We start from the raw sequence: 14,207 nt of genomic DNA on the forward strand, positions 1-14,207 counted from the left end.
ACCACTGGGAGAAGTTAACAGAAGAACCCCCGGCTGTGCACAGCCCAGGCCACAGAGTTGTGAGACCGTAAAATAAATGTTCTTTTAAACTACTAAGTTCTGCGGTGGGTTTGCTACACAGCAATAGATAACTGAAATAAATGTCAAAGCAATGGGTTTTAGGCTTCATTACTCTTTCCAAGTACACAGTTATTGAATGAATGAGTATTCCCAAATCCTATATCTCAAAGTCCTGATGACAGTTCTATGAATTCTGCATTGGCTATTTTTCATCATCAGGGAAAAAGGAAAGCCTGCCATGAAAGACCAAAAATTTCACAAAATAGCCTCATTTATTTATTTATTTATTGCCAGAACAATAATGCAGCTAATTGTCTGAACCAAAGACCCAGGCACAACGTGGCCGTCTAGATATGAAACGACGCTCCATAAACTTGCAATTTCATTTCTCACTCATGAACGCATTTCCGTCCTCTGAGGACCACGGTGTGCGGTCACTTTCAATTCTGGGACTGTCATCTGGGAAAAGGCAGCATCAGTTTGGCCATGAGACCACAGGTTCGCAAATTAGCACATTTTCAGTGCTCCGTTCATTAGTGGATTCAATGAGACTTTTAAAGGGCTGAGAAAAATCATCAAAATGTGAGATGAAAATGATTAAAGAAAGAAATGAAGGTGGGGGAGGCCCGGCACACTGAGCATCCTGTGACACACTGCCGAACAGACTAGAGTCAGTCACATCTGTCACATCGATGGCTCCACCCCTAGGTCATTTGCCACTTTTGAGTGTTCGTAGCATGCTCTTTTCGGACGTTGCTAGGTTGAACTTCCTTTCTCTTCCGAGGAAGACCACATCAGATGTTGCGAGATTCCCCTAAACTGTGTGATTTAAAAAAATTTTTTTTTTCAACGTTTATTTATTTTTGGGACAGAGAGAGACAGAGCATGAACGGGGGAGGGGCAGAGAGAGAGGGAGACACAGAATCGGAAGCAGGCTCCAGGCTCTGAGCCATCAGCCCAGAGCCCGACGCGGGGCTCGAACCCACGGACCGTGAGATCGTGACCTGGCTGAAGTCTGACGCTTAACCGACTGCGCCACTCAGACGCCCCAAACTGTGTGATTTTAAAGAAAGTGACTTTAAGAGGTTTAACTTACCATAGATTTATGCCTTAATGCAAAAAATCGTCCAGGCTTGCATAATAGAAGTACATGAATTGGGGGGAGGAGTTAAAGGCCTGAACTAATATATCATAAGATACAGTTCTTCCTGCTCTTTCATCTGCCTCTCCAATGGCTTTTGCTAATTCTGTGTCTGTGTGTGTGTGTGTGTGTGTGTGCGCGTGTGTGCTGATTCTTTTTGAGGCAGCTGATATTGGCTAAGAAATTCTCAGGGGGCGAAGAGAAGCATAACACACAGCCTCTGCCTTGAAGGAGCTTAGCATTTAGTTTGGGAAACAGTAATATAGGAGAGTTTTAACCATTCTGAGCCACAGAGCCTCCGAGGAACTAATGCTGAAATGAGTCCCTCCTTCATTTGGAGACATGGGCTCAAGTGAAATACCCGTGTGGGTGTCCTCTCACTTCTTTGTGCCAATAGGGCAGCAAGATTCCCTAGTCCTCACTGCACTTTAGTCACCAGAAATATCTACAGTCTCGAAACACATCAACCACCCTATAGCAACTTAGATTAAACAGTAATACGTTTTTAGTTGAAAATGAAAATTACATTTCAGATATTTTTTTTCTAATAAAATAGTCCAAACAGGTGAATGGAGCATGAGCTATTATTCTCATTCTTTGGGACGAATAAACTGAAAGAGGTCCACACGCTAGATTTAAAAGTCAGGAGGTAATGTGCTCATAGATAATAGGTTTGCTGACTTTGAGCCCAAACTCCCCAGAAACATAAATCTTATTCCATCTAGTTATCCCAGTTGGGAGTCGAAGGGGGCAGTTACAAAGCAGTTGATGATTTATATGAAAAGGAAGAGGGAGTCCTAAGCTCAGTCATGGGGTTGCTGGGATGCTGTCAGGAAAGAGTCGGTCCCTCACTCTACATCCCATTTTTATTTTATTTTTATTTTTTACGTATTTATTTTTTTTAATGTTTGTTTATTTTGAGAGCGATAGAGAGTGGGAGAGGGGCAGAGAGAAGGAGAGAGAGAATCCCAACCTCGAGTTCATGACCTGAGCTGAAGTCAAGAGTTGGCCACTTAACCAACTGAGCCACCCAGGCACCCCTCTACATCCCATTTTTACGCAGAAACTTCCAACTCAGAGCAGAAAAGGAATGATGGGACTAACATGGGAGAAGGCTCATTTTCTTTTCCAGTGTTGAAATAATACAGGTTTCCTGGTGCGTAAGACAGTATTAGGTTTACCATGTCTGTATTGTTTACCATGGTGTATGCATATGCATGCACATATATATGCACATATGCACACACATATGCATATTCATACATGAATACACACATATATGTTATCATCTTAATCTACTGTATTTAGTGGACACATAACCTGGGAAGAACACTGGGCCCTTTCTATTTTCATCTGCACCATACTAACTAACTTGCTGAGAAGCTTCCAGCCCCATGTTGAATAGAACTAGAACAACACTGCACAACTTTGTGGACTCTCAACTGCCCTCATGTTTGAGTTACAGAGCAAGGAACCTTTCTCATCTTCTCACACCCCACAGTATCCTTCAGAAGTGTTTGAACAGGGTCTATTTTTCTAGAACAAATCTAAGGCACGAACCGGGCTAACAGAAAACTCAGTTTGAATTTCTGGCCTGTAGTAAATGATTCAAACTCTCCGTGCCTCAGTTGTCTTTTTAGTAAATCGGGGATGATTAAAATAGAGTCTAAGTGCTCCTTGATGGGAACTTAACCATGTTAGAAATTCCTTTGACAACAAGGAACAGATTTACTCTAAACACAGGATTGTTGTTACTTTTTTCCTCAATGGTCCTGTGAACTTAAATAAGAGACAATACAATGCATTTTTTCCCTTCTCCTTCTTTATGAGAGCAAAGACAAGACACAGGTAATCCAACCGTGGCAAAGGAATAAGCCTCTTCCATAGCTCAGGCCAGACATTTCTCATGCTTTGTCTAGCTGTCTGTAATTTTCTCTTTGATTTTCCACTGCTCTCAAGTAGGATAGAGGGCTGTTTTGGCAGAAATTAACTGTGCAAAAATGTTTTACCATCTGCTAGAATATTCTTGGATGTTATTCCTCCAGAGCACTCATTATTAAAAATATTTATTGGACATTGACAATAGATCAAATTCTGTTCGAAATATGGCTGCCTCACAAGCTACTACTCAAACAAAAGCAAAAAAAAAAATACACAAAAATCCAATATTGATTGCATTTAAGAATGGGCAAGAGTTAGTTCTATCCCTGAATTCTGCTGTTCTTGACACTATTTTTCCTCTTCTAGGAGAAAGTTATTTAAGGCAAGAACTGTGTTTTTCTTATTTAGAATATGCACAGCCCTTAACACAATGCCTTGTGTGCATAGAAGAGGCTAAAAATGTTGACTGATTGACAAAACTGTGAAGGCCTGTGTCATCAACTGAATTTCAAGTTTCTTAAGGGGCAGTGACAGGATTTACTATTTCTTAGGTGGGGGAACATCTGTTTGTTTCTGTTTTTAATGCCTGGCATCTGACTCCCCAGGCTAGATTTGAAAATTTGCCCACGATAGAAGCTGAAACAAGAGATATTTGTTTTCTCAGCCTCCCTTGTAGCTTGAGGACTGGCAAGTGACCTAGTTAGACTGATTAGAAGCTAGTAATGGTAAGGATCAGGTACCATGGAGAATTCATTGGAAGTAGCAATATTTGCCATTTCGGGAGTGGCAATGGTAGCCTTGCAGGGTGTGGGGGAGGGTACGTGGTGAGACAGGAAGCTTTGAAATTGTGTGGGTTGTGAAAATGGACCCAGGAACTAAGCTGTATGTTTTCGAGAGGAGAGTCTGGGAGCCCGCTGGAGGGGAAGGGCGGAGAACTGCCTGTGTCGGAGCAGAGAAGACACTATCTGCATTTAAATAATAAGAGGAGAAACCTACAGATGTCAGTGTTATGAATCAATGTCAAGCAGTTCATTCTTTTTTGTAGTCATTCAACGATCATTTACTGAAGACTTGTTGTGTGTCATATGTTGCTCTAGGCTCTGGAGATAGAACGACGGATGAGACAGATAAAATCCTCAACTCAAGGAGCTTATATTCTAGTGAGAGAGATAATAAGCCATCAAGGAAGCAGAAATATATTCTAGGTATCAGCTATTTTGGACAGAGTTGTTAGAGAAGTTCTTTCTCTGAGGTGGCTACATTTCAGAAGAGTGTTAAAGTGAGGAAGCGTAGGACAGGTGCTTCAGGGAGAGGGAGAGCAGGAGCAAAGTTCCCGAGGTACAGTTGTACTTGACCTGCTTGAGGAATGGCAAAGAGGCTAGTTTACCTGGAGCTGAATGAACCAGGGGAAGATTGATAGGAGATGAGGCTGGAGAGTGTCAGGCACTGTGATGTGCTGACCAGATCCCCCTTTAATGGACTTGTTGTCCCAGCTTTGAGAGTACTGTGGACAGACCTTCCTCAGCTGCTGAGAGCCACCTCCACCAAGGTCATGCCCCTTCCTAGGGCTGCCAGCATCCAATGACTGATCAATGAGGGAGTCTAAAGGCCCAGCATCTTGACCTAACTTAGGACAACTCTAAAACACCATTCCACCTTTAGAACTCTACATGACATTGGCCAAGACTCTTGTTGAGCCTATGTCAAACTTCAATTTCTTCCTCTGCCTGTTCTTGCTTTGTTCCCCTCCTCTGCACAGATGCTGATCCCAAGGACACTCCCTAATAAATACCTTGCCCTGTAGCCTCCGTCTCAGATGGGGAATCCAACCTGCAACAGAGAATTGGATACGGACTTGTGTAGGTGACTAATGTGTTATGGGAAGACTGTAGGTTTCTGAGCAAAGGAGTGATGTCATCAGACTTATATTTTAAAAGGGGTTGCTTGTCTTCTTTGTGCAGAAGAGACTGTCAGAGGAAAAGAGAAAGTTGGGGCAGTATTGCAATGATCCAGGCAAGAAATGATGGTAACGTAGACTAGAGAAGCATTGAAGGAGGTGATAAGAAATGAATCAGGATGTATTCCAAAGCCAGAGCTAAAAGGATCAAACAACGCTCTTTAACGCATCAAAGGGGCCGTTAGCCTTAACAATTAGCATCAGAAACAAGAGTGGATTTAAAACGTGGCTATTTTACAAGCACAATTATTGCTTACAATGTGCCACACTAATAAAAATCAAGTCTCGTCTCATATTCATTACCCAAATGGTCTACATCCTGGGAACAAATGTCACTGGGTTACCTGGTGGGATGCCCAGGTAGTGCTGGTGAGGCTGGTGGCCTATTCGCTGACTCTAATATCGGTTCCTGCTAGATACCAGGTGATGAACAATCATTTAGGGTCAATTTGTTCAGGTTTGTTTGAAAGGCCTATTGAATTCTGGCTTTTTCTGTGATTCCTTTTGCTCAATTCAAGGTCTATTGTGATGCCTTGAGTGTTAGCTGTCTCTTATTACTATAAAACATGGGCTTGGGACCTCTCCCACTGACCTTGTAACTTTCGACTAGTCATACCCACGGTGCGGCATGCAGGAACAAATGAAAGCAAACAGCAAACATTTCAGGGCTGTTCACACTTTTCTACGGCACTCTCCAATTTCTCCCTGCTGTTGACCCTTGTCCCTGTCTCTCATGTTTTCCCCCTGCCCCAGCAATTTGGACTTGACATTTAGACTTGCTCTTCCAAGTATTGATTCTCAGCGTTCTCTAGGAATTTCGACTCAGGTGTCTACTTTTGTCCTCCTGTTCGTGGCTGTCATATAGGAAGCCCTAGATTGGCTGTGGACCCAGAACCCCACCCCAATGCTGCCCTCCCTGGATGAATCCCCCACTGACGAGAGGCTGCCTCACCAGCTGGCTGTCTTTCCTCCGTGCTCCCGCTGTGGCTCTATGGTCATCTACTCTTTGCATGGGTGCATGTCAGAAAATCCCACACCCAGCTTCATTTTGCTCATTCTCCCTGTTTTGGGCTTTTCTTGGCATCCGCTCCTAATTTATGCTCTTCCGTTTTGACCACAGCCCCCTCCCTACCAAAGAGACCTCTTGGGCCTCTAAGGATGCAGGAACCACATCTTTTGCCACATTAATTCTGCAAGTTTACTTACATTAATTCTAGCAATAAACATCATTATTACAGCTCATATTCATGGCGCACACAGCTCTGCATCTGATGGTGCATGTGTTGGCGCGGGCCGCCATAACAAAACACCACAGCTTGGGGCGCGTAAACAACAAAAATTTATTTCTCACCGTTCTGGAGACTGGAAGTTCAAGATCAAGGTATTAGCAGTTTGGTTTCTCCTGAGGTCTCCTTGACTTGAGACGGTCACATTGTCTCTGTGTCCTCAAGTTGGTCTTCACCGTGTGTGTGTGCACATTCCTCGTGTCTCTTCCCCTTGTAAAAAAGATACCAGTCCTATTCGATTAGGGCCCTACCCTTATAACCTCGTGTAATCTTAGTTACCTCTTTAAAGGCCCTGTCTCCACATATAGTCACATTGAGGGTCAGGGCTTCAATATATGAAATTTGACGGGACACAATTCAGTCCATAATAGTGCATTCCCCACTTTGCCTACCAAATCTCATTTAATCCTCTCAGGAACTCCATGAGGTAGGTGGGTTCCCTTATCATCCCCATTTTACATATGTGGAAACTGAGGTTTACTTTGTGTAAGGTGAAACCTGTAATTTTAGGTGCATTTAGGCCTGAATTCCACATCGGAGTGAAAGCACAGCTCACTTCCTTAATCTTTCTTGTAGACATCTTCTCAAAGGTTATTTACCTCTTTTGTAGGATTTATGTCGGGTTACTCTAATTCTACTACAAGGTAGAGTATTCTACTAATACTCTAATATGGGTCTTTTTCTTCTATTGGCTGTGAGCTCCTTGGTGACCTCCAGAGCTACTTGGAGTCCACAATGACCTGTTCAGCTGTAAGACCTGTACTGCCTCTGGTTCGTTGTGCAAGAGTCCTGAGAGACAGTGGAAGTCAATCCAATACAAGGGTGTAAATCATGGGGCTGTAGTTGGTGCAAGGCTCTGCGGTCTGCTTTTATTGCATTCTGGGAGGAGGACAATTTGATAAGTTTCCATGATTTGAAGTGGGAATGAAAAAGTGTGTGCATGCAATTCATTCTATTCAATTTCACCATACACCAAGGTTTGTACCCTCCACTGCAGTCAAGACTCTGAGCAAACAGCTCCATCAACACAAGGACACGCTGGGTTCTCCTTTATAGCATGTTCAGCTCCTTCCCTATCCCAAATCCTTGGCAACAATGAATCTGACCTCCATTTTAAAATTTTCCCATTTCAAAAATATTATCTTAATGAAATCATGTGGTATATAACCTTTCAGGATTGCCTTTTTCACTCAGGGTCGTTCTGGACATTCATTCAAATTGTGGTATGTATCAACAGTTCATTGCTTCCTATTTCTGAGTGGTAGTCCATGTGTATATGAATCACAGTCACTTAGCCATCCTGTTGAAGGATATCTAGGCTGATTCCAGTCTTTGCCTATCAAAAATTAAAACCACTATTGGGGCACCTGGGTGGCTCAGTTGGTTAAGCATCTGACTCTTGGTTTCAGCTCAGGTCATGATCTCACAGTTCATGGGTTCGAGCCCCGCAAGCTCCACACTGGAGGTGAAGGATTTCTCTCACTTCTCTCTGCTCCTCCCCCACTCACACTCCCCCTCCAAAATAAATAAATAAACAACAACAAAAAAAAAACTATTGACATTTGTGTATAGGTTGTTGTGTGAACATTTCTCTAGAATAAATGCCTAAGAGTGCAATCGCAAGGTCCCTCTGGATGAGGGAAGAGAGTTTCAATTCCAGGGGGGACAAAGAAGCTTTCTGGATGGGGCCTCTTGCTGTAGTGGAGTTCCCTTTTGCTGTTTCTACCCATCTGCCTCAGTTATCTCTCGGTGGGGTAGGGGTGTCTAAGGCACGACCTAGATGGAGAGCACTTCTCCTGATTGCTTATTGTCGGTGAGGCTCCCTATTGGTCCCTCTTGTGAGTGATGTCTTGCATGATGTTGTCAGATGGACTCCCATTCAATCTGAGGAAGAAATGAACCTACCTGGGCTGCCTTCTGTTGCTAGGTCAGGAGTAGGGAAAGGCTGGGTCTGAGTTGTCTTCTTCTATCAGGTGGGAGCACATAAGACACTGTGCTGCTAGGTTGTTCTTTTAGTCTTAGGGTCTCAAAAGAGTTCATCTTCTTACCATCTTCCCAACTTCTCATTTTTCTGTTTCTTTCCTAATTTCCAGGGTTTATAGTTGTGCTTAATGGGGAGGAACAGGGCGAAAGGGGTCTATGCAATCTTGTCTGGAACTGGAAGTCTGGACTGATTTTTAAGATAAGCAAAGAGGTGGCCATTTGAAGATAAAAATTGAGGTGATAGGTAATGGCTGTTTTTTACTGTCTTTTTTTTTTTATCTATTCAGAGCAATATTACACAGCAGCAGCTCTGACCCTGACTGGTTTCAGCCTTTTGCATGGAAGATTTCCCCTAGTTTTCACATATCTAAGCAGATTGCTACCCTCCCATTTTTATTATGGGGTAGGAGTGGAGTGGGTGGATGGAAATAGGAAGTTTCACCCTCATAGTGGACATTTGTTTCAAAGGACTCATGCCCCTTTTTCTAATTTCTTCTAGGGCAGAAATGACTGTTGTGAAATTCAACCCATACTCCATGGCCTTATTGAGGTGGATCAATGGGAAGGTACTTCCCTGTTCTTTAGAACCAACGTTGAACATCAAGCTTTAGACAGACACCCGCCAGAGACTTAGCAAGCATTATATGTTCCATTTGTTCCAACAGCATGAAATTTATCTTTCTGAGAAAGGAGCACTTCGAATTTTGTTGGACTAATTTAAGAAGAGCTAATAGACACGATCTTTTATTTCCACCTTTTCTTTTTCTTGAGAGACAGAAGACTAATGCATCCATGACAGGGGTCAGGGGCTTGAAGCTTCTGAAGTAGAATTTTTCCCAAGAATCTTCTGAACGATGCTCATAAGAATCCTGTAAGATAGGTATTATTTCCTCCATTTTATAGATGATGAAGCTCCATCTCGACAAGGGTAAATGACTTAACCCCTGTCTAATGAGGGACAGGAGAATCCACCCAGCTTTGAATCCTAGTCATGACTCAAAAGCCCATGTTGTTCCCTTAATTTAGTTAAACTTTTATTAGGTGTCAAGCATTGTGTTAAGCTCTGTACACATGAAACGCTGTCTTAGCCAAGAAATGCTCTATTATAAATTTTTAAGTCCTGTGAAATTGTTCTCCTCAGTTTTCCTTTAGGTGAAAGCTACACGGACACAGGAGCAAGGTACAAATATAATGGCCAGCAAGGGACATGATCCATTTCCCAGACTACAACTGTAAGGAACCTCTGTGTTCTTTATGTCTGATGTCTTGAAGATAATGATATTGATTGTATTTCCATCCAAAACATCGGTAGTACAGGATTTCCTGAATAAATGATAGAATTACAGTCACTATTTAAGTGGTAGTTTAATGGGGAGATTTTTTAAAATTTATTTATTTTGGGGAGAGAGAGAGAGTGCATGTACGGAGGGACAGAGCAAGACCGGGACAGAGGATCCCAAGTGGGCTTTGTGCTGACAGCAGAGAGCCTGATGTGGGGCTCAAACTCACGAACCGCGAGATCATGACCTGAGCCAAAGTCGGATGCTTAATCACCTGAGCCACCTGGGCGCCCCAATGGGGAGATTTTATAATAGATTAGATGTTACAATGTTCAGAAATGTGAATTTTACTCATATTAAGAAAACAACAATCTCTTTAATTCTGCATCGTATTTCTCTTACCCTACTATGGTAAATATTTTCTCTCTTTTAACTTCATTTGGCTATGGCAACGGGTAGCGAAGGAAGAGTACAACTGTGAAGTCTTTGCAGCTAGAGACATCTGGTTGGAATTCCCGCTCTGCCACTTACTTTCTCTGTGACCTTAGGCAAGTGTCTTCAGTTCGCTGAACCTTAGTGTCTTCTGTGAGAAAATAATAGCACCTCTCTCATATAGCTGCTTAGAGGGTTGAATGTGGTTAAGTACCTGGCACATAGTAGGGTCCCCCAAATGCTAGTTCTTTCCCTGTTTCCTCTGTCCACTCTCAGAATGACCTTTGATTAAAAGAATTTATATTAAGTTCTTAGAGAGGAACAAGTCCCATTTCCCATTGAGTCTGAATTCCTGAATTGAATCCTTTGTTTTGTCAATGACACAAGTAGCAGAATCATCTCTTCCTGGGGCGCCTGGGTCGTTCAGTCAGCTAGGTCACGACCTCACATTTCTTGGGATTGAGCCCCCATCAGGCTCCTGGCTGTCAGCGCAGAGCCCGCTTCAGATCCTCTGTCCCTCTCTCTGCCCCTCCCCCACTCACACTTGCGCAGTCTCTCTCAAAATCTCTCTCTCTTAAAAATAAATAAACATTGGGGCGCCTGGGTGGCTTGGTCGGTTGAACGTCCGACTTCGGCTCAGGTCATGATCTCACGGTCTGTGAGTTCGAGCCCCGCGTCGGGCTCTGTGCTGACAGCTCAGAGCCTGGAGCCTGTTTTGGATTCTGTGTCTCCCTCTCTCTCTGCCCCTCCCCTGTTCATTCTCTGTCTCTCTCTGTCTCAAAAATAAATAAACGTTAAAAAAAAATTAAAAAAATAAATAAATAAACATAAAAAAAAAAAGAATAGCCTCTTCCTATTGCTTTGACAAGTGTGTGCGATAGTCTCACCCCCACCATAAGCTAAAAAGGGCAGTCTGAGTTTTGGTTTCTGAGTTCAGAACTCTTTGTCGATGAGATTGTTATTGGCTTGTGTGCTGCAGAGCTAAAGATAGAGTTTTTGAGGCATGGAAAAAGCCTCCCCACCCAGGGGATTCTAGAAATTCCAGGCCTGAGAGGCAGAGATGGGCCCACGAGGACATAGGTGTCTGGGAGGACAATTTTCCCCAAGGCCAGAGAGGGTTTATTTTAGAAAAGGACTTTCTCATAAGGTGTCTCATGTAGTACCATGGATGTCTATGACCTTTTTATCATGAATTGCCAAGAGGTGGCTAGGACTGAAGGATAAGAGATATGAACTTGAGAGTTCAGATACAGATCTTTGGGCCACTTTTAGGCTTGGACAATAAGCATCTGCTAAGACTACAGGGCCCTGCCAGAATATCCTATAAGAACCTCTGTGAGGCAGGTTAGGTAAAGTACTATGGAAACAAGGAACTCTTGAATCTCAGTGACCTCACACGAAAGATGTTTATTTCTTGCTCACAGCCTTCATGGTTGACTAGGGACTCTGCTCCACATTGCATCCACGCCTTGGGGCCCACACAGGGAATAAACCCTCTATGAAAACATTGCAAAGGATGCAGTGGATCTCAGAGAGCTTCTTCCTGGAGTGGCACACATCATTTCAGCTCACTTTTCGCTGGCCAAGGTAAGTCTTTTTTTTTTTTTAATTTTTTTTTAATGTTTATTCATTTTTGAAAGACAGAGAGAGAGCACAAGCAAGGATGGGGCGAAGAGAGAGGAGGACACAGAATCTGAAGCAGGCTCCAGGCTCTGAGCTGTCAGCACAGAGCCCAACACAGGGCTCGAACTCAACAACTGTGAGATCATGACCCGAGCCGAAGCCGGACGCTCAACCGACTGAGCCACCCAGGTGCCCCTGGCCAAGGTAAGTCTTATGGCTGCATCTAACTTTGTGCAGGTAGAAATGCAATCCTACCATGTGCCCTGGAGGAAAGAGAACAGAATATTGTGAACAATCTTAATGCTTTTAACAGTCTGCCTTTCTGGTCATGGAATGCTCAGTTTACTCCCCTCTTATGCATAAAACATTCAGACTTAACTCAAAGGAAGCAATCCAAAAGTCCCATTTAGTCTTGGCATCAAAGTTCAAAGTCCAACATCTCTGGGTCATGCACAGTAGTCTCTACATCTAGGAGTGATATGCAATGATGACTATTTCAGGTCTAGATGGAACTTCTCTTGATCCAGAGACGGATGAACTAACGCAGGAAAGTATCCCCACGTATATAGCATTCACAGTAGAATAGAGGCAAGCTAATGGCAATAACATTTCTATTTTACAATTGGAAAAATGGGAGACGTTGGTCTGTAGAGATTCTACTGCGCAGGGATTGGAAGGGTCCTCTGTCAAGGAAATGGAGAACACTTAATTATTCAGGCCCAGTTCTATTTCCTAGCTCTTAGTCACTCTCTTGGGCCTCATTTAGAAAGGCATGGGAGGGCATATTCTCCTTGGGGGATAAGCCACTGCGTCAATCTCCTTTGGCTCAGTCATGTCAAACTGCCACAGACTTTCTTTATCCAGGCCCATGGCTTCTTTGTCAGTACAGCTCCCTCAAAAAATTTGCTTTTTATCTATTTAATTCCACTTACGTGTATATTCCGGTAACCACACACACACTTCTTCTGTAGATATCTTTGTTTTGATTTAAATGAAGGGACTTTACTACTCTTTGATGGGAGAGCTATGTTCTCATGTTTGTAACAATCATGAGAGGTTAGTTGTTTATGCTATACTAACAAACAAATGCAAAATGACAGCGGCTTAAATAAATAAAGATCTGGTCTCTCGCTAGTGCTTTGAGACCATTGAAAGTCAGCTGAGAGCTCTACTCTGTCCCCTCACTCTGGTAACCAGGCTGAAAGAAAAGAAAGCATAGTGAATCACAGTGTGGCTCTTCGAAGTCCTTTCTTGAAGGTATGCCTTATACCCACTCACACTTCACTGGTCAATGCAAGCCCAATGGGCACAACTAATTTCAAGTGGGAAGAAAGTAAGTCCTGCCCAGTGCACTGGAAGGAGAAAGATCTGGAACATTCGTGAATAGTATTAATCACTATCGCAAACTACCTGGACTTCTGCATGATCTATTGTAGGGCTTCCAAAATATGGTTAAGATGGCATTTCCTACCAGCCAGACCCATGAAACTTTGGGACCGATGATCTGATACAGACATAATTGTAGTGGGGTAATATTTTACTATTAACTGATATGTTTTCCTTTCTCTGTAAGTACTTTTGCCCCATGGCTCCTCTCTCGCCTCATCTCCTTGGGCACCCAGGACTTACTGAATCAGTGAAGGAAGGACACAGCACAGTAAGAGAATACATTCTCAGCTGGGGTGGAGATCTGTGGAAGATTTCAAAATAAATGGTTCAAGCTCCTAGCAGAAACAGTGGGTTGAAAGAATGGGTTTTGAATCTCAACAGCCTGTGTTTTGAGTGCCAAAAATCAATATTTATGCCATAAACAGTAGATTGGTGATGCCACATGCTGAGAAGGTCGGTTCTCCTTCCTTAGACTCGGTAAGGATTCTATTGTCAGGGTAGTAGAGAAAAGGGGACATACAGATAAAAGCTGGAGTGGTCTGACCCTGTACTGTAGGCTCCCTCCCCAGGTTTTCTTGATCTCTTATCATTTTTTTTAACTTAACCGATTTACAAAAGTAAATCACCGTGGCTCTTTGTCTCACAGAGCTCAAAACCTTGGGGGAGGGAACAGATATGTTAAGAAATAATTATAGAATATTCAGCAAAGATTTAAATACCAGAAGTGCAATTGTTAGGGGAGAAGAGGAAACTGGTGTCTCTATGGGAATCAGGGACAAGAAAAAAGCCTACAATTTCCCACCTCTTCTAGGGAAAAGCAGGGACAGAGCTCATGCAGCATTTCTTAAAAATGCTATTATTACTCTTATTCCATTCCTTCTTCATCCTCTGACACCCCCACCCCCACCATAAACTGGTTTCCATTGTACTCATGCTCAGAAATTCCTGCTTTTTTTCCAAATTGGTCCTTCCTTGCCACAAAAGCGTAAGATCTTCCATTGATTGATTGATTGATTTATAATCTTTTTTAAAAAGATTTCTTTAATGTTTTTTATTTTGAGACAGAAAGCACATACATGAGTGGGAAAGGGACAGATTGAGAGAGAGAGAGAGAGAGAGAGAGAGAGAATCCCAAGCAGGCTCTGCACTGTCAGCTCCATGCAGGGCTCAATCTC

General features: G+C 43.0%; 1 long non-coding RNA gene across 1 annotated transcript; it reads right to left on the reverse strand.

Moving 5' to 3' along the window:
- Positions 1 to 390: 390 nt before the first annotated feature.
- On the reverse strand, positions 391 to 9,647 carry LOC125157557 (uncharacterized). The gene is made up of 3 exons (XR_007149008.1): positions 8,231 to 9,647; positions 6,391 to 6,535; positions 391 to 879 (listed from the first exon to the last, which is right to left on the reverse strand). It is a non-coding gene; the product is annotated as an uncharacterized LOC125157557 (long non-coding RNA).
- Positions 9,648 to 14,207: the final 4,560 nt, after the last annotated feature.

Source organism: Prionailurus viverrinus, chromosome X, assembly GCF_022837055.1.
Source record: "Prionailurus viverrinus isolate Anna chromosome X, UM_Priviv_1.0, whole genome shotgun sequence".
Taxonomy (NCBI): Eukaryota; Metazoa; Chordata; class Mammalia; order Carnivora; family Felidae; genus Prionailurus; species Prionailurus viverrinus.